The sequence below is a fragment of the Oncorhynchus gorbuscha genome, linkage group LG07 (genome assembly GCF_021184085.1).
Source record: "Oncorhynchus gorbuscha isolate QuinsamMale2020 ecotype Even-year linkage group LG07, OgorEven_v1.0, whole genome shotgun sequence".
NCBI lineage: Eukaryota > Metazoa > Chordata > Actinopteri > Salmoniformes > Salmonidae > Oncorhynchus > Oncorhynchus gorbuscha.
Window position 1 is genome coordinate 25,824,475 of NC_060179.1, and position 22,335 is coordinate 25,846,809.

Consider the following 22,335-nt stretch of genomic DNA (forward strand, 5'->3'; position numbering starts at 1 on the left):
CTCACTATACTAGTTCAGTTCTCTATGACTATACTAATCCAGTTCTCTCACTATACTAGTTCAGTACTTTATCACTATACTAATCCAGTTCTCTCATTATACTAGTTCAGTTCTTTATCACTATACTAATCCAGTTCTCTCACTATACTAGTTCAGTTCTCTATGACTATACTAATCCAGTTCTCTCACTATACTAGTTCAGTTCTTTATCACTATACTAATCCAGTTCTCTCACTATACTAGTTCAGTTCTTTATCACTATACTAATCCAGTTCTCTCACTATACTAGTTCAGTTCTTTATCACTATACTAATCCAGTTCTCTCACTATACTAGTTCAGTTCTTTATCACTATACAAGCCAAGTTCTCTATGACTATACTGGCCTATTTCTCTCACTATACTAGTTCAGTTCTCTATGACTATACTAATCCAGTTCTCTCACTATACTAGTTCAGTTCTCTATGACTATACTAATCCAGCTCTCTCACTATACTAGTTCAGTTCTTTATCACTATACAAGCCAAGATCTCTATGACTATACTAATCCAGTTCTCTCACTATACTAATCCAGTTCTCTCACTATACTAGTTCAGTTCTCTATGACTATACTAATCCAGTTCTCTCACTATACTAGTTCAGTTCTTTATCACTATACTAATCCAGTTCTCTCACTATACTAGTTCAGTTCTCTATGACTATATTAATCCAGTTCTCTCACTATACTAGTTCAGTTCTCTATGACTATACTAATCCAGTTCTCTCACTATCCTAGTTCAGTTCTCTATGACTATACTAATCCAGTTCTCTCACTATACTAGTTCAGTTCTCTATGACTATACTAATCCTGTTCTCTCACTATACTAGTTCAGTTCTCTATGACTATACTAGTTCAGTTCTCTATGACTATACTAATCCAGTTCTCTCACTATACTAGTTCAGTTCTTTATCACTATACAAGCCAAGTTCTCTATGACTATACTAATCCAGTTCTCTCACTATACTAATCCAGTTCTCTCACTATACTAGTTCAGTTCTTTATCACTATACAAGCCAAGATCTCTATGACTATACTAATCCAGTTCTCTCACTATACTAATCCAGTTCTCTCACTATACTAGTTCAGTTCTTTATCACTATACTAATCCAGTTCTCTCACTATACTAGTTCAGTTCTTTATCACTATACAAGCCAAGTTATCTATGACTATACTAATCCGGTTCTCTCACTATACTAATCCAGTTCTCTCACTATACTAATCCAGTTCTCTCACTATACTAGTTCAGTTCTTTATCACTATACTAATCCAGTTCTCTCACTATACTAGTTCAGTTCTTTATCACTATACAAGCCAAGTTCTCTATGACTATACTAATCCAGTTCTCTCACTATACTAGTTCAGTTCTTTATCACTATACTAATCCAGTTCTGTCACTATACTAGTTCAGTTCTTTATCACTATACAAGCCAAGTTATCTATGACTATACTAATCCAGTTCTCTCACTATACTAGTTCAGTTCTTTATCACTATACTAATCCAGTTCTCTCACTATACTAGTTCAGTTCTTTATCGCTATACAAGCCAAGTGCTCTATGACTATACTAATCCAGTTCTCTCACTATACTAGTTCAGTTCTTTATCACTATACAAGCCAAGTTCTCTATGACTATACTAATCCAGTTCTCTCACTATACTAGTTCAGTTCTCTATGACTATACTAATCCAGTTCTCTCACTATACTAGTTCAGTTCTTTATCACTATACTAATCCAGTTCTCTCATTATACTAGTTCAGTTCTTTATCACTATACTAATCCAGTTCTCTCACTATACTAGTTCAGTTCTCTATGACTATACTAATCCAGTTCTCTCACTATATGTTATGCAGGTGAATGAGGACCCAAAAGCGACTTGGCGAAAACAGAGTTTTTAATCCAGTAAGAAACTTTACAAAACAAAAAGCATAATACTACTCGTAAAGACGAGAACAGACTGGAGACTTGATCGAGAACTGCAGGTTGCCTCGGGAAGGCACTTGAACCTAGCAGACTCAGACACCTGCTCACCACGCAGCATCTGAGGGAAACACGACACGACAGGGCAAAACATAGACACAGCACGGTGAATTATAGATGAGGATCCGACGGGGCAGGAACGGAAAACAAGGAGAGAAATAGGGGCTCTAATCAGGGAAAAGGATCGGGAACAGGTGTGGGAAGACTAAATGATTGATTAGGGGAATAGGAACAGCTGGGAGCAGGAACGGAACGATAGAGAGAAGAGAGAGCGAGAGAGTGAGAGAGGGAGGGGGAGAGAGAGGGATAGAAAGAGGGAAAGAACCTAAGACCAGCAGAGGGAAACGAATAGAAGGGGAAGCACAGGGACAAGACATGATAACTAATGACAAAACATGACACTATACTAGTTCAGTTCTTTATCACTATACTAATCCAGTTCTCTCACTATACTAGTTCAGTTCTTTATCACTATACTAATCCAGTTCTCTCACTATACTAGTTCAGTTCTTTATCACTATACTAATCCAGTTCTCTCACTATACTAGTTCAGTTCTTTATCACTATACAAGCCAAGTTCTCTATGACTATACTGGCCTATTTCTCTCACTATACTAGTTCGGTTCTCTATGACTATAATAATCCAGCTCTCTCACTATACTAATTCAGTTCTTTATCACTATACAAGCCAAGTTCTCTATGACTATACTAATCCAGTTCTCTCACTATACTAGTTCAGTTCTTTATCACTATACAAGCCAAGTTCTCTATGACTATACTAATCCAGTTCTCTCACTATACTAGTTCAGTTCTTTATCACTATACAAGCCAAGTTCTCTATGACTATACTAATCCAGTTCTCTCACTATACTAGTTCAGTTCTTTATCACTATACAAGCCAAGTTCTCTATGACTATACTAATCCAGTTCTCTCACTATACTAGTTAAGTTCTCTATGACTATACTAATCCAGTTCTCTCACTATACTAGTTCAGTTCTTTATCACTATACTAATCCAGTTCTCTCACTATACTAGTTCAGTTCTTTATCACTATACTAATCCAGTTCTCTCACTATACTAGTTCAGTTCTCTATGACTATACTAATCCAGCTCTATCACTATTCTAGTCCAGTTCTCTATCACTATACTAGTCCAGTTCTCTATCACTATACTAGTCCGGTTCCCTATCACTATACTAGCCTAGTTCCCTATCACTATACTAGCCCATTGTTCTATGACTATACTAGCCCGGTTCTCTATCACTGTACTAGCCCAGTGTTCTATGACTATACTAGCCCGGTTCTCTATCACTATACTAGCCCAGTGTTCTATGACTATACTAGCCCGGTTCTCTATCACTGTACTAGCCCAGTTCTCTATCACTATACTAGTCCGGTTCCCTATCACTATACTAGCCTAGTTCCCTATCACTATACTATTCCAGTGTTCTATGACTATACTAGCCTAGTTCCCTATCACTATACTATTCCAGTGTTCTATGACTATACTAGCCTAGTTCCCTATCACTATACTATTCCAGTGTTCTATGACTATACTAGCCCGGTTCTCTATCACTATACTAGCCTAGTTCCCTATCACTATACTATTCCAGTGTTCTATGACTATACTAGCCTGGTTCTCTATCACTATACTATTCCAGTGTTCTATGACTATACTAGCCCAGTTCTCTATCACTATACTAGCCCAGTGTTCTATGACTATACTAGCCCGGTTCTCTATCACTGTACTAGCCCAGTTCTCTATCACTATACTAGTCCGGTTCCCTATCATTATACTAGCCTAGTTCCCTATCACTATACTATTCCAGTGTTCTATCACTATACTAGCCCAGTTCTCTATCACTATACTAGCCCAGTTCTCTATCACTATACTAGCCCAGTTCTCTATCACTATACTAGCCTAGTTCCCTATCACTATATTAGCCTAGTTCTCTATCACTATACTAGCCTAGTTCCCTATCACTATATTAGCCTAGTTCCCTATCACTATACTAGCCTAGTTCCCTATCACTATACTAGCCTAGTTCCCTATCACTACACTTGCCCAGTGTTCTATCACTATACTAGCATAGTTCTCTATCACTATACTAGTCTAGTTCCCTATCACTATACTAGCCTAGTTTCCTATCACTATACTAGCCGAGTTCCCTATCACTATACTAGCCTAGTTCCCTATCACTACACTTGCCCAGTGTTCTATCACTATACTAGCCTAGTTCCCTATCACTATACTAGCCTAGTTCCCTATCACTATACTAGCCTAGTTCCCTATCACTATACTAGCCTAGTTCCCTATCACTATACTAGCCTAGTTCCCTATCTATATACTAGCCTAGTTCCCTATCACTATTCTAGCCTAGTTCCCTATCACTATACTAGCCTATTTCCCTATCACTATACTAGCCTAGTTCCCTATCACTATACTAGCCCGGCTCTCTATCACTATACTAGCCTCGTTCCCTATCACTATACTATTCCAGTGTTCTATGACTATACTAGCCCGGTTCTCTATCACTATACTATTCCAGTGTTCTATGACTATACTAGCCCAGTTCTCTATCACTATACTAGCCCAGTGTTCTATGACTATACTAGCCCGGTTCTCTATCACTGTACTAGCCCAGTTCTCTATCACTATACTAGTCCGGTTCCCTATCATTATACTAGCCTAGTTCCCTATCACTATACTATTCCAGTGTTCTATCACTATACTAGCCCAGTTCTCTATCACTATACTAGCCCAGTTCTCTATCACTATACTAGCCCAGTTCTCTATCACTATACTAGCCTAGTTCCCTATCACTATATTAGCCTAGTTCTCTATCACTATACTAGCCTAGTTCCCTATCACTATATTAGCCTAGTTCCCTATCACTATACTAGCCTAGTTCCCTATCACTATACTAGCCTAGTTCCCTATCACTACACTTGCCCAGTGTTCTATCACTATACTAGCATAGTTCTCTATCACTATACTAGTCTAGTTCCCTATCACTATACTAGCCTAGTTTCCTATCACTATACTAGCCGAGTTCCCTATCACTATACTAGCCTAGTTCCCTATCACTACACTTGCCCAGTGTTCTATCACTATACGAGCCTAGTTCCCTATCACTATACTAGCCTAGTTCCCTATCACTATACTAGCCTAGTTCCCTATCACTATACTAGCCTAGTTCCCTATCACTATACTAGCCTAGTTCCCTATCTATATACTAGCCTAGTTCCCTATCACTATTCTAGCCTAGTTCCCTATCACTATACTAGCCTATTTCCCTATCACTATACTAGCCTAGTTCCCTATCACTATACTAGCCCGGCTCTCTATCACTATACTAGCCTCGTTCCCTATCACTATACTAGCCCAGTTCACTATCACTACACTAGCCTGGTTCCCTATCACTACACTAGTCCAGTTCCCTATCACTATACTAGTCCGGTTCCCTATCACTATTCTAGCCTAGTTCCCTATCACTATACTAGTCCAGTTCCCTATCACTATACTAGTCCGGTTCCCTATCACTATTCTAGCCTAGTTCCCTATCACTATACTAGTCCAGTTCCTTATTACTATACTAGTCCAGTTCACTATCTCTACACTAGCCTAGTTCCCTATCACTATACTAGTCCAGTTCCTTATTATTATACTAGTCCAGTTCCCTATCACTATACTAGTCCGGTTCCCTAGCAAATTAAATGTATTTTTATTTGTCACGTGACAAATAAACGGTGTAGACCTTGCAGTGAAATGCTTATTTACAGGCTCTATCCAATTGTGCAAAAAAGGTATTAGGTGAACAACTGGTAAGTAAAAAAATAAAACAGTAAAAAGACAGGCTATATAAACAGTAGCGAGGCTACATACAGTAGCAAGGCTACATACAGTAGCGAGGATACATACAGACACCGGTTAGCCAGGCTGATAGGTAGTATATACATGTAGATATGGTTAAAGTGACTATGCATATATGATAAACAGAGAGTAGCAGCAGCGTAAAAAGAGGGGTTGGGAAGGGGGCACACAATGCAAATAGTCCGGATTGCCATTTGATTACCTGTTCAGGAGTCTTATGGCTTGGGTGTAAAAACTGTTGAGAAACCTTTTTGTCCTAGACTTGACACTCCGGTACCGCTTGCCGTGCGGTAGTTGAGAGGACAGTCTATGACTGGGGTGGCTGGGGTCTTTGACAATTTTTAGGGCCTTCCTCTGACACCACCTGGTGTAGAGTTCCTGGATGGCAGGCAGCTTAACCGCAGTGATGTACTGGGCTGTACGCACTACCCTCTGTAGTGCCTTGCGGTCAGAGGCCGAGCAATTGCCGTACCAGGAAGTGATGCAACCTGTCAGGATGCTCTCAATGTTGCAGCTGTTGAACCTTTTGAGGATCTCAGGACCCATGCCAAATATTTTATGTCTCCCGAGGGGGAACATGCTTTGTCGTGCCCTCATCACAACTGTCTTGGTGTGTTTAGACCATTCTAGTTTGTTGTTGATGTGGAGACCAAGGAACTTGAAGCTCTCAACCTGCTCAACTACGGCCCCGTCGATGAGAATGGGAGCGTGCTCGGTGCTCCTTTTCCTGTAGTCCACAATCATCTTCTTAGTCTTGGTTACGTTGAGGGATAGGTTGTTATTCTGGCACCACAAGGCCAGGTCTCTGAACTCCTCCCTATAGGCTGACTCGTCGTTGTCGGTGATCAGGTCTACCACTGTTGTGTCGTCTGCAAACTTAATGATGGTGTTGGAGTCGTGCCTGGCCATGCAGTCGTGGGTGAACAGAGAGTACAGGAGTGGACTGAGCACACACCCCTGGGGAGCTCCGGTGTTGAGGATCAGCGTGGCAGATGTGTTGCTACCTCCCCTCACCACCTGGGGTCAGCCCGTCAGGAAGTCCGGGATCCAGTTGCAGAGGGGATTTGAGGATGAGATTTGAGGGTACTATGGTGTTGAACACTGAGCTGTAGTCAATGAATAGCATTCTCACAAGTGTTCCATTTGTCCAGGTGGGAAAGGGCAGTGTGGTGTGCAATCGAGATTGCATCATCTGTGGATTTGTTGGGGCGGTATGCAAATTGGAGTGGGTCTAGGGTTTCTGGGATAATGGTGTTGATGTGAGCCATTACCAACCTTTCAATGCACTTCATGGCTACGGAAGACACCTGCCAGTTGGTCAGCACATGCCCAGAGCACACGTCCTGGTAATCCGTCTGGCCCCGTAGCCTTGTGTATGTTCACCTGTTTAAAGGTCTTACTCACATCGGCTACGGAGAGCATGATCACACATTCATCTGGAACAGCTGATGCTCTCATGCATGCCTCAGTGTTGCTTGCCTCAAAGCGAGCATAGAAGTGATTTAGCTTCTCTTGTAGACTCGTGTCATTGGGCAGCTCGCTCCTGTACTTCCTTTTGTGGTCTGTAATAGTTTGCAAGCCCTGCCACATAAGACGAGTGTCGGAGCTGGTGTAGTATGATACTAGCCCAGTTCCCTATCACTATACTAGCCCAGTAGAAAGTCTTTATCTCCCTCCCCACTCATGCTAGGCTCCAGGGAAGCAGGTTTATTATTAGGATGGATAGGTTTCACAGGCACTTCTGGGAATCCCATTGAGACATGGTTGGGTCTAAAGCACACACTGTAAAGCTTTTGTTAGAGGTGAGAGCCAGCCTCTCTCTCTCTCTCTCTCTCTCTTTGCTACTTTCTCTCTCTCTCTCCTTCTCCACGCACATCTCTCTCTCCTTCTCCACGCACATCTCTCTCTCACGCTCTGCTCCCGTTTGACCTCTGACCCCTGTCTTTACAGCCCCCTGTTCACAGGCATGTCTACTGAACACACTCCTCATACCACAGAACACAGTGTGTGTGTGGGTCTGTGTGTACGTGTGTTTAAATAACCTCTGATATTACTGTCCCGTGCATCTGGAATGAAGCCGGTCTGGTCTGCGCCGTCTGTCCAAGGCATTTCCAGGCCAGTGATGTGTGATCTGTTTAGGGCCCTTCCCTCCCATCCCTCACCATCTAAAACAACTAGAGCTCGTCAGCCAATAAACCTCTAGAGGATCTAGTGGTCAGGTTAAAGGAATTTGGCCGGAACAGAACAGACGGAGAGGGGGAGAAAGCAGATGTCTGACGTTTCACTGAGAGATATTTGCACAGAGCCAAAGCTAGCTCCAGATACGGCTACAACATCAGTGGATACGTCCCAAATGGCACCCTATTCCCTGGTCAAAAGTTGTGCACTATATAGGGAATAGGGTGGCATTTGGGATGCACCCATTGTGATCCAGGAGCTGGCTTAGTCATTATAAGCCATAGATATAAACTATTGAACTTTAAACATTCAGGTGGTAAACAATCTGCCTACAAACTTTGTGATAACATTCAGTATCATGAGAAACCCATCTACCCATCTTAGACACGCATTACCAAACAGATAAGCGGCGTGGATGAATGAAAAATGAAAAGAACAAGAAAGAGGACAAAACCCAAATAGAGAGGGAAGGGGGAGGGGGGGGTGGAGGAGTGTGCCTGGCGTCTGACCTGTCTAATACCCCATTATCTCAACCTGGCATCGGGCAGAGTCATGCCCGCTTGGGCCCTATTGCACCCAACACCCAGAAACATGAGCATAACATTGGGCTGGGAGGGAGGATAAACAGGAAACGTGCCGGAAGAGAAAACAAGTGATCTAAAAAATAAATAAAAAATGATAAAGAGGTGATAATGGAGACCGGTATCAGCGCAGGGCGGTCTTGTGACAACAAGCACATTTTGGAATGCACTTAAGATATGATATTCTGTTCTTGATCTGGAGGAATGTAGACTGTAGGTAAGTGCTGATACAAAGAGGAAGAGAGAGCGAGAGGGAGAGGGGGAGAAAGAAAGAGAGAGAGGAGAGAGGGAGAGAAAGGAAGAGAGAAAGAGCGTGAGAGAGAGAGAGAGAGAGAGAGAGGGAGACAGTGGGTGTGTGATAGAGAGAGAGGGGGGGGGGGGTAAATTGGCTATCCCAATACTCAAAGGCTGGCAAGATGTCTTTAATATATATACTTCAGAGGAGGCTGGTGGGAGGACCTATAGGAGGATGGGCTCATTGTAATGACAGGAATGAATGGAACGGAGTCAAACATGTGGTTTCCATATGTTTGATGTGTTTGATACCATTCCATTTATTCCATTCCAGCAATTACAATGACCCCGTCCTCCTATGTTTCCCACTACCAGTCTCCTCTAACTTAGTCTGGGAAGCCATCGAAGTGAAAGACAAAAATACAAGACCACTATGCCAGCCGGGGAACAACAGCATGGAGGTGATTAATCTATAGTAACACCTCAGAGAGTGTTTATTAATTTACTGCAGCACTGTTAAATGCTGCCTGCGCCCCACCCAGTACTGTGTGCTACCAGTCATCTCCAGTGGAGCCTTCCCAGAGGTGTGTTCAACACCCATCTGTTCCAAGGCGTTACTTAGAGGAGGCAGATGTTACCAGGGACTGTGATGGACAACGAATATCATCATTCCTTTCAATCCTTTTCTCAAAAGCGTGAGATTTCTTTATTTGATAGTTTTATAATGTTTTGGGCGCACCAGCGGGACAGAGGAGAGCGGGACAGAGGAGAGAGGGACAGAGGAGAGAGGGACAGAGGAGAGCGGGACAGAGGAGAGCGGGACAGAGGAGAGCGGGACAGAGGAGAAAGGGACAGAGGAGAGAGGGACAGAGGAGAGAGGGACAGAGGAGAGGGACAGAGGAGAGCGGGACAGAGGAGAGCGGGACAGATGAGAGCGGGACAGAGGAGAGAGGGACAGAGGAGAGAGGGACAGAGGAGAGCGGAACAGATGAGAGAGGGACAGAGGAGAGCGGGACAGATGAGAGCGGGACAGAGGAGAGCGGGACAGAGGAGAGCGGGACAGATGAGAGAGGGACAGATGAGAGAGGGACAGAGGAGAGCGGGACAGATGAGAGCGGGACAGAGGAGAGCGGGACAGATGAGAGCGGGACAGATGAGAGAGGGACAGAGGAGAGAGGGACAGAGGAGAGCAGGACAGAGGAGAGCGGGACAGAGGAGAGAGGGACAGAGGAGAGCGGGACAGAGGAGAGCGGGACAGAGGAGAGCGGGGCAGAGGAGAGAGGGACAGAGGAGAGAGGGTCAGAGGAGAGCGGGTCAGAGGAGAGCGGGACAGAGGAGAGCGGGACAGATGAGAGAGGGACAGAGGAGAGCGGGACAGATGAGAGCGGGACAGAGGAGAGCAGGACAGATGAGAGAGGGACAGAGGAGACCGGGACAGAGGCGAGCGGGACAGATGAGAGAGGGACAGAGGTGAGAGGGACAGAGGAGACCGGGACAGAGGAAAGCGGGACAGATGAGAGAGGGACAGATGAGAGAGGGACAGAGGAGAGAGGGACAGAGGAGACCGGGACAGAGGAGAGCGGGACAGATGAGAGAGGGACAGATGAGACCGAGGACAGAGGAGACCGGGACAGAGGAGAGCGGGACAGATGAGACCGGGACAGAGGAGGGTCAGAGGAGAGCGGGACAGAGGAGAGCGGGACAGAGGAGAGCGGGACAGAGGAGAGAGGGTCAAATGAGAGCAGGACAGAGGAGAGCGGGACAGAGGAGAGCGGGACGGATGGGAGAGGGACAGAGGAGAGCGGGACAGAGGAGAGCGGGACAGAGGAGAGCGGGACAGAGGAGAGCGGGACAGAGGAGAGCGGGACAGAGGAGAGCGGGACAGAGGAGAGCGGGACAGATGAGAGCGGGACAGATAACAGAGGGTCAGATGAGAGAGGGTCAGATGAGAGACATAGGAGTGAGAGACATAGGAGAGAGAGAGAGATTTGTTAATTTCAAAAGTTATCTTCCATTCTTACAATAATCCCTTAGGTACAAAGTGGTGGTGGCTGTTTTCATGTGTTGCTGCTATGTTGTTGTCTTGGGTGTCTCTTTATGTAGTGTTGTGGTGTCTCTCTTGTCGTGATGTGTGTTTTGTCTAATATTTTTATTTTTAATCTCTGCCCCGTCCCCACAAGGATGCCTTTTGGTAGGCCGTCATTGTAAATAAGAATTTGTTCTTAACTGACTTGCCTAGTTAAATCAAATAAATGTATTTTGTCTCCAGTTAAGGGCTTCCTCTGATTACATGGAAAATAGCATGCAACTAAAAGAATGCGTAACTAAAGCAATGTGCAATTAAATGATATATAGTCAACTAAATATATACTGTTCAAACATAAATACCATGAGTACAGATGATATGAAACTGTTTATAGGAGAAGAAGGAAACACTGAGGGAATCAAAATGTGTGTTCCAAATGGCACCCTATGCCCTACATAGTGTACTACCTCAAACCAGAGCCTTAATGGGGAATAGGGTGCCAGATTGTCTTCTAACATTATTTTTATCCGAACCTCTACGTCCAGCCACAAAGCGAAGGCCAGAGTGTTCAGCTTGCGTTCCTGTTAGAAAACTGTTCGTCTTTCAGACACAGCGTGCTGCTCTTTGTCCAATCTCTGAGAGTGTTACATCTTTGACATGAGGAGAAAGGCACAAGCCACAACTTTTGGACAAGGCTCTCATCCCACTCCAAGCAGATAGGGCTGGTACTGGTAGGCCTATAGATATGCCATAGATAGGATTTGTACTGGTAGGCATATATGTGCTCAAAGCTGGACATGACAATGAACAGTTGTGATTACAAACAGATGGGATATGATAGTGGACCCGACAGTCTTGTCAGGGGTGTGAAGCACCAGTAGACAGACGGAATTTGGGTTTAAAATGATGGTATTTATTTACAGGTAATTCATCAGACGTTGACCAAAATAACAAAGGGCCAGTTCACTGAAGCTGCTGGCTTCTAAGTCAGAGTGCTTTAAAACTAGGCAGAGTGCCTTAAAACTAGGCAGAGTGCCTTAAAAATTGGCAGAGTGAATTCAAACTAGGCAGAGTGCCTTAAAACTAGGCAGAGTGCCTTAAAACTAGTCAGAGTGCCTTAAAACTAGGCTTATAACTAGGCAGAGTGCCTTAAAACTAGTCAGAGTGCCTTAAAACTAGTCAGAGTGCTTAAAACTAGTCAGAGTGCTTAAAACTAGGCAGAGTGCCTTAAAACTAGGCAGACTGCCATAAAACTAGACAGAGTGCCTTAAAACTAGGCAGAGTGCCTTAAAACTAGTCAGAGTGCATTCAAACTAGGCAGAGTGCCATAAAACTAGGCAGAGTGCCATAAAACTAGGCAGAGTGCCATAAAACTAGGCAGAGTGCCATACAACTAGGCAGAGTGCCATAAAACTAGGCAGAGTGCCATAAAACTAGGCAGAGTGCCATAAAACTAGGCAGAGTGCCATAAAACTATGCAGAGTGCCATAAAACTAGGCAGAGTGCCATAAAACTAGGCAGAGTGCCTTAAAACTAGGCAGAGTGCCTTAAAACTAGTCAGAGTGCATTCAAACTAGGCAGAGTGCCATAAAACTAGGCAGAGTGCCATACAACTAGGCAGAGTGCCATAAAACTAGGCAGAGTGCCATAAAACTAGGCAGAGTGCCTTAAAACTAGGCAGAGTGCCTTAAAACTAGACAGAGTGCCTTAAAACTAGGCAGAGTGCCTTAAAACTAGACAGAGTGCTTTAAAACTAGGCAGAGTGAATTCAAACTAGGCAGAGTGCCTTAAAACTAGGCAGAGTGCCTTAAAACTAGGCAGACTGCCATAAAACTAGACAGAGTGCCTTAAAACTAGGCAGAGTGCCTTAAAACTAGTCAGAGTGCATTCAAACTAGGCAGAGTGCCATAAAACTAGGCAGAGTGCCATAAAACTAGGCAGAGTGCCATAAAACTAGGCAGAGTGCCATAAAACTAGGCAGAGTGCCATAAAACTAGGCAGAGTGCCATACAACTAGGCAGAGTGCCATAAAACTAGGCAGAGTGCCATAAAACTAGGCAGAGTGCCTTAAAACTAGGCAGAGTGAATTCAAACTAGGCAGAGTGCCTTAAAACTAGGCAGAGTGCCTTAAAACTAGGCAGACTGCCATAAAACTAGACAGAGTGCCTTAAAATTAGGCAGAGTGCCTTAAAACTAGTCAGAGTGCATTCAAACTAGGCAGAGTGCCATAAAACTAGGCAGAGTGCCATAAAACTAGGCAGAGTGCCATAAAACTAGGCAGAGTGCCATACAACTAGGCAGAGTGCCATAAAACTAGGCAGAGTGCCATAAAACTAGGCAGAGTGCCTTAAAACTAGGCAGAGTGCATTCAAACTAGGCAGAGTGCATTCAAACTAGGCAGAGTGCCATAAAACTAGGCAGAGTGCCATACAACTAGGCAGAGTGCCATAAAACTAGGCAGAGTGCCATAAAACTAGGCAGAGTGCCATAAAACTAGGCAGAGTGCCTTAAAACTAGGCAGAGTGCTTTAAAACTAGGCAGAGTGAATTCAAACTAGGCAGAGTGCCTTAAAAGTAGTCAGAGTGCCTTAAAACTAGTCAGAGTGCCTTAACATTTACATTTACATTTAAGTCATTTAGCAGACGCTCTTATCCAGAGCGACTTACAAATTGGTGCATTCACCTTATGACATCCAGTGGAACAGTCACTTTACAATAGTGCATCTAAATCTTAAAGGGGGGTGAGAGGGATTACTTATCCTATCCTAGGTATTCCTTAAAGAGGTGGGGTTTCAGGTGTCTCCGGAAAGTGGTGATTGACTCCGCTGTCCTGGCGTCGTGAGGGAGTTTGTTCCACCATTGGGGGGCCAGAGCAGCGAACAGTTTTGACTGGGCTGAGCGGGAGCTGTACTTCTTCAGTGGTAGGGAGGCGAGCAGGCCAGAGGTGGATGAACACAGTGCCCTTGTTTGGGTGTAGGGCCTGATCAGAGCCTGGAGGTACTGAGGTGCCGTTCCCCTCACAGCTCCGTAGGCAAGCACCATGGTCTTGTAGCGGATGCGAGCTTCAACTGGAAGCCAGTGGAGAGAGCGGAGGAGCGGGGTGACGTGAGGGAACTTGGGAAGGTTGAACACCAGACAGGCTGCGGCGTTCTGGATGAGTTGAAGGGGTTTAATGGCACAGGCAGGGAGCCCAGCCAACAGCGAGTTGCAGTAATCCAGACGGGAGATGACAAGTGCCTGGATTAGGACCTGCGCCGCTTCCTGTATGAGGCAGGGTCGTACTCTGCGGATGTTGTAGAGCATGAACCTACAGGAACGGGCCACCGCCTTGATGTTAGTTGAGAACGACAGGGTGTTGTCCAGGATCACGCCAAGGTTCTTAGCGCTCTGGGAGGAGGACACAATGGAGTTGTCAACCGTGATGGCGAGATCATGGAACGGGCAGTCCTTCCCCGGGAGGAAGAGCAGCTCCGTCTTGCCGAGGTTCAGCTTGAGGTGGTGATCCGTCATCCACACTGATATGTCTGCCAGACATGCAGAGATGCGAATCGCCACCTGGTCATCAGAATGGGGAAAGGAGAAGATTAATTGTGTGTCGTCTGCATAGCAATGATAGGAGAGACCATGTGAGGTTATGACAGAGCCAAGTGACTTGGTGTATAGCGAGAATAGGAGAGGGCCTAGAACAGAGCCCTGGGGGACACCAGTGGTGAGAGCGCGTGGTGAGGAGACAGATTCTCGCCACGCCACCTGGTAGGAGCGACCTGTCAGGTAGGACGCAATCCAAGCGTGGGCCGCGCCGGAGATGCCCAACTCGGAGAGGGTGGAGAGGAGGATCTGATGGTTCACAGTATCGAAGGCAGCCGATAGATCTAGAAGGATGAGAGCAGAGGAGAGAGAGTTAGCTTTAGCAGTGCGGAGCACCTCCGTGATACAGAGGAGAGCAGTCTCAGTTGAATGACTAGTCTTGAAACCTGACTGATTTGGATCAAGAAGGTCATTCAGAGAGAGATAGCGGGAGAGCTGGCCAAGGACGGCACGTTCAAGAGTTTTGGAGAGAAAAGAAAGAAGGGATACTGGTCTGTAATTGTTGACATCGGAGGGATCGAGTGTAGGTTTTTTCAGAAGGGGTGCAACTCTCGCTCTCTTGAAGACGGAAGGGACGTAGCCAGCGGTCAGGGATGAGTAGATGAGCGAGGTGAGGTAAGGGAGAAGGTCTCCGGAAATGGTCTGGAGAAGAGAGGAGGGGATAGGGTCAAGCGGGCAGGTTGTTGGGCGGCCGGCCGTCACAAGACGCGAGATTTCATCTGGAGAGAGAGGGGAGAAAGAGGTCAGAGCACAGGGTAGGGCAGTGTGAGCAGAACCAGAGGTGTCGTTTGCCTTAGCTAACGAGGATCGGATGTCGTCGACCTTCTTTTCAAAATGGTTGACGAAGTCATCTGCAGAGAGGGAGGAGGGGGGGAAGGGGGAGGGGGAGGAGGATTCAGGAGGGAGGAGAAGGTGGCAAAGAGCTTCCTAGGGTTAGAGGCAGATGCTTGGAATTTAGAGTGGTAGAAAGTGGCTTTAACAGCAGAGAGGAAAATGTAGAGAGGAGGGAGTGAAAGGATGCCAGGTCCGTAGGGAGGCGAGTTTTCCTCCATTTCCGCTCGGCTGCCCGGAGCCCTGTTCTGTGAGCTCGCAATGAGTCATCGAGCCACGGAGCGGGAGGGCTGGTAACTGTGACAGCATGGAATTCAAAGGAGGAGATAGACAGATGGGTAAGGGGAGAAAGAGAGAATGACTACTTGGGAGAGATGAGGATCCCGGTGCCACCACCCCGCTGACCAGAAGCTCTCGGGGTGTGCGAGAACACGTGGGCGGACGAAGAGAGAGCAGTAGGAGTAGCAGTGTTGTCTGTGGTGATCCATGTTTCCGTCAGTGCCAAGAAGTCGAGGGACTGGAGGGAGGCATAGGCTGAGATGAACTCTGCCTTGTTGGCCGCAGATCGGCAGTTCCAGAGGCTACTGGAGACCTGGAACTCCACGTGGGTCGTGCGTGCTGGGACCACCAGATTAGGGTGGCCGCGGCCACGCGGTGTGGAGCGTTTGTATGGTCTATGCAGAGAGGAGAGAACAGGGATAGACAGATACATAGTTGACAGGCTACAGAAGAGGCTACGCTAATGCAAAATAAAACTAGTCAAGTGCCTTAAAACTAGTCAAGTGCCTTCAAACTAGTCAGAGTGCCTTCAAACTAGTCAGAGTGCCTTCAAACTAGGCAGAGTGAATTCAAACTAGGCAGAGTGCCTTAAAACTAGGCAGAGTGCCTTAAAACTAGGCAGAGTGCCTTAAAACTAGGCAGAGTGCCTTAACGTGCCCGAGTGCCTTCAAACTAGTCAGAGTGCCTTCAAACTAGTCAGAGTGCCTTCAAACTAGTCAGAGTGCCTTCAAACTAGGCAGAGTGCCTTAAAACTAGGCAGAGTGAATTCAAACTAGGCAGAGTGAATTCAAACTAGGCAGAGTGCCTTAAAACTAGGCAGAGTGAATTCAAACTAGGCAGAGTGCCTTAAAACTAGTCGGAGTGCCTTAAAACTAGGCAGAGTGAATTCAAACTAGGCAGAGTGCCTTCAAACTAGGCAGAGTGCCTTAAAACTAGGCAGAGTGCCTTAAAACTAGGCAGAGTGAATTCAAACTAGGCAGAGTGCCTTAAAACTAGTCAGAGTGCCTTAAAACTAGTCAGAGTGCCTTAAAACTAGTCAGAGTGCTTAAAACTAGGCAGAGTGCCTTCAAACTAGACAGAGTTCCTTCAAACTAGGCAGAGTGCCTTAAAACTAGGCAGAGTGCCTTAAAACTAGGCAGAGTGAATTCAAACTAGGCAGAGTGAATTCAAACTAGGCAGAGTGCCATAAAACTAGGCAGAGTGCCATACAACTAGGCAGAGTGCCATAAAACTAGGCAGAGTGCCTTAAAACTAGGCAGAGTGCCTTAAAACTAGGCAGAGTGCCTTAAAACTAGTCAAGTGCCTTCAAACTAGTCAGAGTGCCTTCAAACTAGTCAGAGTGCTTTCAAACTAGTCAGAGTGCCTTCAAACTAGTCAGAGTGCCTTAAAACTAGGCAGAGTGCCTTCAAACTAGGCAGAGTGCTTTCAAACTAGTCAGAGTGCCTTCAAACTAGTCAGAGTGCCTTCAAACTAGGCAGAGTGCCTTCAAACTAGGCAGAGTGAATTCAAACTAGGCAGAGTGAATTCAAACTAGGCAGAGTGCCTTAAAACTAGGCAGAGTGAATTCAAACTAGGCAGAGTGAATTCAAACTAGGCAGAGTGCCATAAAACTAGGCAGAGTGCCATACAACTAGGCAGAGTGCCATACAACTAGGCAGAGTGCCATAAAACTAGGCAGAGTGCCTTAAAACTAGGCAGAGTGAATTCAAACTAGTCAGAGTGCCTTAAAACTAGTCAGAGTGCCTTAAAACTAGTCAAGTGCCTTCAAACTAGTCAGAGTGCCTTCAAACTAGTCAGAGTGCCTTCAAACTAGTCAGAGTGCCTTCAAACTAGTCAGAGTGAATTCAAACTAGGCAGAGTGCCTTAAAACTAGGCAGAGTGCCTTAACGTGCCCGAGTGCCTTCAAACTAGTCAGAGTGCCTTAAAACTTGTCAGAGTGCCTTCAAACTAGTCAGAGTGCCTTCAAACTAGTCAGAGTGCCTTCAAACTAGTCAGAGTGCCTTCAAACTAGGCAGAGTGAATTCAAACTAGGCAGAGTGCCTTCAAACTAGGCAGAGTGCCTTCAAACTAGGCAGAGTGCCTTCAAACTAGGCAGAGTGAATTCAAACTAGGCAGAGTGAATTCAAACTAGGCAGAGTGCCTTAAAACAAGGGAGAGTGAATTCAAACTAGGCAGAGTGCCTTAAAACTAGGCAGAGTGCCTTAAAACTAGGCAGAGTGAATTCAAACTAGGCAGAGTGCCTTCAAACTAGGCAGAGTGCCTTAAAACAAGGGAGAGTGAATTCAAACTAGGCAGAGTGCCTTAAAACTAGGCAGAGTGCCTTAAAGTGCCTTAAAACTAGGCAGAGTGAATTCAAACTAGGCAGAGTGCCTTACAACTAGGCAGAGTGAATTCAAACTAGGCAGAGTGCCTTAAAACTACGCAGAGTGCCTTAAAACTAGGCAGAGTGCCTTAAAACTAGGCAGAGTGAATTCAAACTAGGAAGAGTGCCTTAAAACTAGGCAGAGTGAATTCAAACTAGGCAGAGTGCCTTAAAACTAGGCAGAGTGCCTTAAAACTAGGCAGAGTGCCTTAAAACTAGGCAGAGTGAATTCAAACTAGGCAGAGTGAATTCAAACTAGGCAGAGTGCCTTAAAACTAGGCAGAGTGCCTTAAAACTAGGCAGAGTGCCTTAAAACTAGGCAGAGTGAATTCAAACTAGGCAGAGTGCCTTAAAACTAGTCAGAGTGCCTTAAAACTAGTCAGAGTGCCTTAAAACTAGTCAGAGTGCTTAAAACTAGGCAGAGTGCCTTCAAACTAGACAGAGTTCCTTCAAACTAGGCAGAGTGCCTTAAAACTAGGCAGAGTGCCTTAAAACTAGGCAGAGTGAATTCAAACTAGGCAGAGTGAATTCAAACTAGGCAGAGTGCCATAAAACTAGGCAGAGTGCCATACAACTAGGCAGAGTGCCATAAAACTAGGCAGAGTGCCTTAAAACTAGGCAGAGTGCCTTAAAACTAGGCAGAGTGCCTTAAAACTAGTCAAGTGCCTTCAAACTAGTCAGAGTGCCTTCAAACTAGTCAGAGTGCTTTCAAACTAGTCAGAGTGCCTTCAAACTAGTCAGAGTGCCTTAAAACTAGGCAGAGTGCCTTCAAACTAGGCAGAGTGCTTTCAAACTAGTCAGAGTGCCTTCAAACTAGTCAGAGTGCCTTCAAACTAGGCAGAGTGCCTTCAAACTAGGCAGAGTGAATTCAAACTAGGCAGAGTGAATTCAAACTAGGCAGAGTGCCTTAAAACTAGGCAGAGTGAATTCAAACTAGGCAGAGTGAATTCAAACTAGGCAGAGTGCCATAAAACTAGGCAGAGTGCCATACAACTAGGCAGAGTGCCATACAACTAGGCAGAGTGCCATAAAACTAGGCAGAGTGCCTTACAACTAGGCAGAGTGAATTCAAACTAGGCAGAGTGCCTTAAAACTACGCAGAGTGCCTTAAAACTAGGCAGAGTGCCTTAAAACTAGGCAGAGTGAATTCAAACTAGGAAGAGTGCCTTAAAACTAGGCAGAGTGAATTCAAACTAGGCAGAGTGCCTTAAAACTAGGCAGAGTGCCTTAAAACTAGGCAGAGTGCCTTAAAACTAGGCAGAGTGAATTCAAACTAGGCAGAGTGAATTCAAACTAGGCAGAGTGCCTTAAAACTAGGCAGAGTGCCTTAAAACTAGGCAGAGTGCCTTAAAACTAGGCAGAGTGAATTCAAACTAGGCAGAGTGCCTTAAAACTAGTCAGAGTGCCTTAAAACTAGTCAGAGTGCCTTAAAACTAGTCAGAGTGCTTAAAACTAGGCAGAGTGCCTTCAAACTAGACAGAGTTCCTTCAAACTAGGCAGAGTGCCTTAAAACTAGGCAGAGTGCCTTAAAACTAGGCAGAGTGAATTCAAACTAGGCAGAGTGAATTCAAACTAGGCAGAGTGCCATAAAACTAGGCAGAGTGCCATACAACTAGGCAGAGTGCCATAAAACTAGGCAGAGTGCCTTAAAACTAGGCAGAGTGCCTTAAAACTAGGCAGAGTGCCTTAAAACTAGTCAAGTGCCTTCAAACTAGTCAGAGTGCCTTCAAACTAGTCAGAGTGCTTTCAAACTAGTCAGAGTGCCTTCAAACTAGTCAGAGTGCCTTAAAACTAGGCAGAGTGCCTTCAAACTAGGCAGAGTGCTTTCAAACTAGTCAGAGTGCCTTCAAACTAGTCAGAGTGCCTTCAAACTAGGCAGAGTGCCTTCAAACTAGGCAGAGTGAATTCAAACTAGGCAGAGTGAATTCAAACTAGGCAGAGTGCCTTAAAACTAGGCAGAGTGAATTCAAACTAGGCAGAGTGAATTCAAACTAGGCAGAGTGCCATAAAACTAGGCAGAGTGCCATACAACTAGGCAGAGTGCCATACAACTAGGCAGAGTGCCATAAAACTAGGCAGAGTGCCTTAAAACTAGGCAGAGTGAATTCAAACTAGTCAGAGTGCCTTAAAACTAGTCAGAGTGCCTTAAAACTAGTCAAGTGCCTTCAAACTAGTCAGAGTGCCTTCAAACTAGTCAGAGTGCCTTCAAACTAGTCAGAGTGCCTTCAAACTAGTCAGAGTGAATTCAAACTAGGCAGAGTGCCTTAAAACTAGGCAGAGTGCCTTAACGTGCCCGAGTGCCTTCAAACTAGTCAGAGTGCCTTAAAACTTGTCAGAGTGCCTTCAAACTAGTCAGAGTGCCTTCAAACTAGTCAGAGTGCCTTCAAACTAGTCAGAGTGCCTTCAAACTAGGCAGAGTGAATTCAAACTAGGCAGAGTGCCTTCAAACTAGGCAGAGTGCCTTCAAACTAGGCAGAGTGCCTTCAAACTAGGCAGAGTGAATTCAAACTAGGCAGAGTGAATTCAAACTAGGCAGAGTGCCTTAAAACAAGGGAGAGTGAATTCAAACTAGGCAGAGTGCCTTAAAACTAGGCAGAGTGCCTTAAAACTAGGCAGAGTGAATTCAAACTAGGCAGAGTGCCTTCAAACTAGGCAGAGTGCCTTAAAACAAGGGAGAGTGAATTCAAACTAGGCAGAGTGCCTTAAAACTAGGCAGAGTGCCTTAAAGTGCCTTAAAACTAGGCAGAGTGAATTCAAACTAGGCAGAGTGCCTTACAACTAGGCAGAGTGAATTCAAACTAGGCAGAGTGCCTTAAAACTACGCAGAGTGCCTTAAAACTAGGCAGAGTGCCTTAAAACTAGGCAGAGTGAATTCAAACTAGGAAGAGTGCCTTAAAACTAGGCAGAGTGAATTCAAACTAGGCAGAGTGCCTTAAAACTAGGCAGAGTGCCTTAAAACTAGGCAGAGTGCCTTAAAACTAGGCAGAGTGAATTCAAACTAGGCAGAGTGAATTCAAACTAGGCAGAGTGCCTTAAAACTAGGCAGAGTGCCTTAAAACTAGGCAGAGTGCCTTCAAACTAGGCAGAGTGCCTTAAAACTAGGCAGAGTGCCTTAAAACTAGGCAGAGTGCCTTCAAACTAGGCAGAGTGAACAGATTCAAAACCCAGCCCTAATACTGTGATACCGGTAATCCAAAATGTCAACAAATAACATGAATATCTCAGTCAATAATCAATACCTTTCACTGGTTTAAATATCAATGGCTAATACATTTACATAAATATGTAACTGATAAAGATTAGGAAAACACACCTCAACATACTGCATAGTAATTTCTGAGCATGCTCAGTCCTCACAGCTACTGGCTAACGAGTTTCCACAACAATCCGCAGTGGTGAATATTGAAGGTCAGTGATAAAATGGAACTTGAATTCTAAATAGACAATATTTAACATTTCTACTAGTGTGTTATCATTTATATAACAAACCCAATGCATGTTCGAAAGCTTCTAGCAACAGGAATGGGCTTGTCGACGTGAACAACTGACACAAACATTAACAAACAGGGGCGCAACTTTGGTTTTAGAAGTGGGGGGGGGGCATAATATCTATATATTTTTTATCCAGCCGGCTAAACACTCCAAACAGCCTACCCCACCTCTCAGATACGTCTGCATGGTCCTAAATCACACCGTTGCCTTATTTTGTATCACATTCCCAGGTTAAAAGTGGAGGGGGGGGGCATTACCATCCACGGTAAAAGTTATGCCCCTGTTAACAAACATTTTGCAAAGTGTGTTTGACTCCAAAACTGAGCAAAATGAACTGTAGGCTGCACCATCTTATACTTCAGCTATACATGATAATACTTTTATCTGAGTTTGGCTTGGGCATAGTTCTGCCTCTACAGATTCTATCTCACTGTAGTTGTGATGAGTGGATGGATATGAATTCCTAAACTGGTCTGCTATGTTACTGTGTCTGGAGGTACCTTCCCTGATGCATGTCCACATCCCGATGCATTCCCCTGATGTAGATTAGACAAGTGAAGCCTATCTGTTCCCACTGTCCTTCTCATAGAAGGGTTCAGGGCCTGATTTATTAAGCATATCAGAGTAGAATACTTGATCTAGGATCAGTTTAGTCATTTAGATCCGAGTGAAAAATATTACATGGACAGAGGGGAGGGGGGGGGGGGGGCACCTGATCCTAGATGTGCACTTGTAGTTTGATATGCTGATGAATACATATGTTTAGTGTGTAGAGAATCAGATATGGACTACTGTAGTGTGCATACTGTGCTGTTCCCACTGGAAATTGGAAGTCTATGGAGCGTTTCCTATCTTTGGGTTATCGTTTGCTTCTGTT

General features: G+C 45.0%; 1 protein-coding gene across 2 annotated transcripts in view; it reads left to right on the forward strand.

Annotated features, from left to right (window-relative positions):
- LOC124039703 (uncharacterized protein C8orf34 homolog) overlaps positions 1-22,335 on the forward strand; it is a 198,383-nt gene that overhangs the window by 140,767 nt on the left and 35,281 nt on the right. The window lies entirely within an intron of this gene.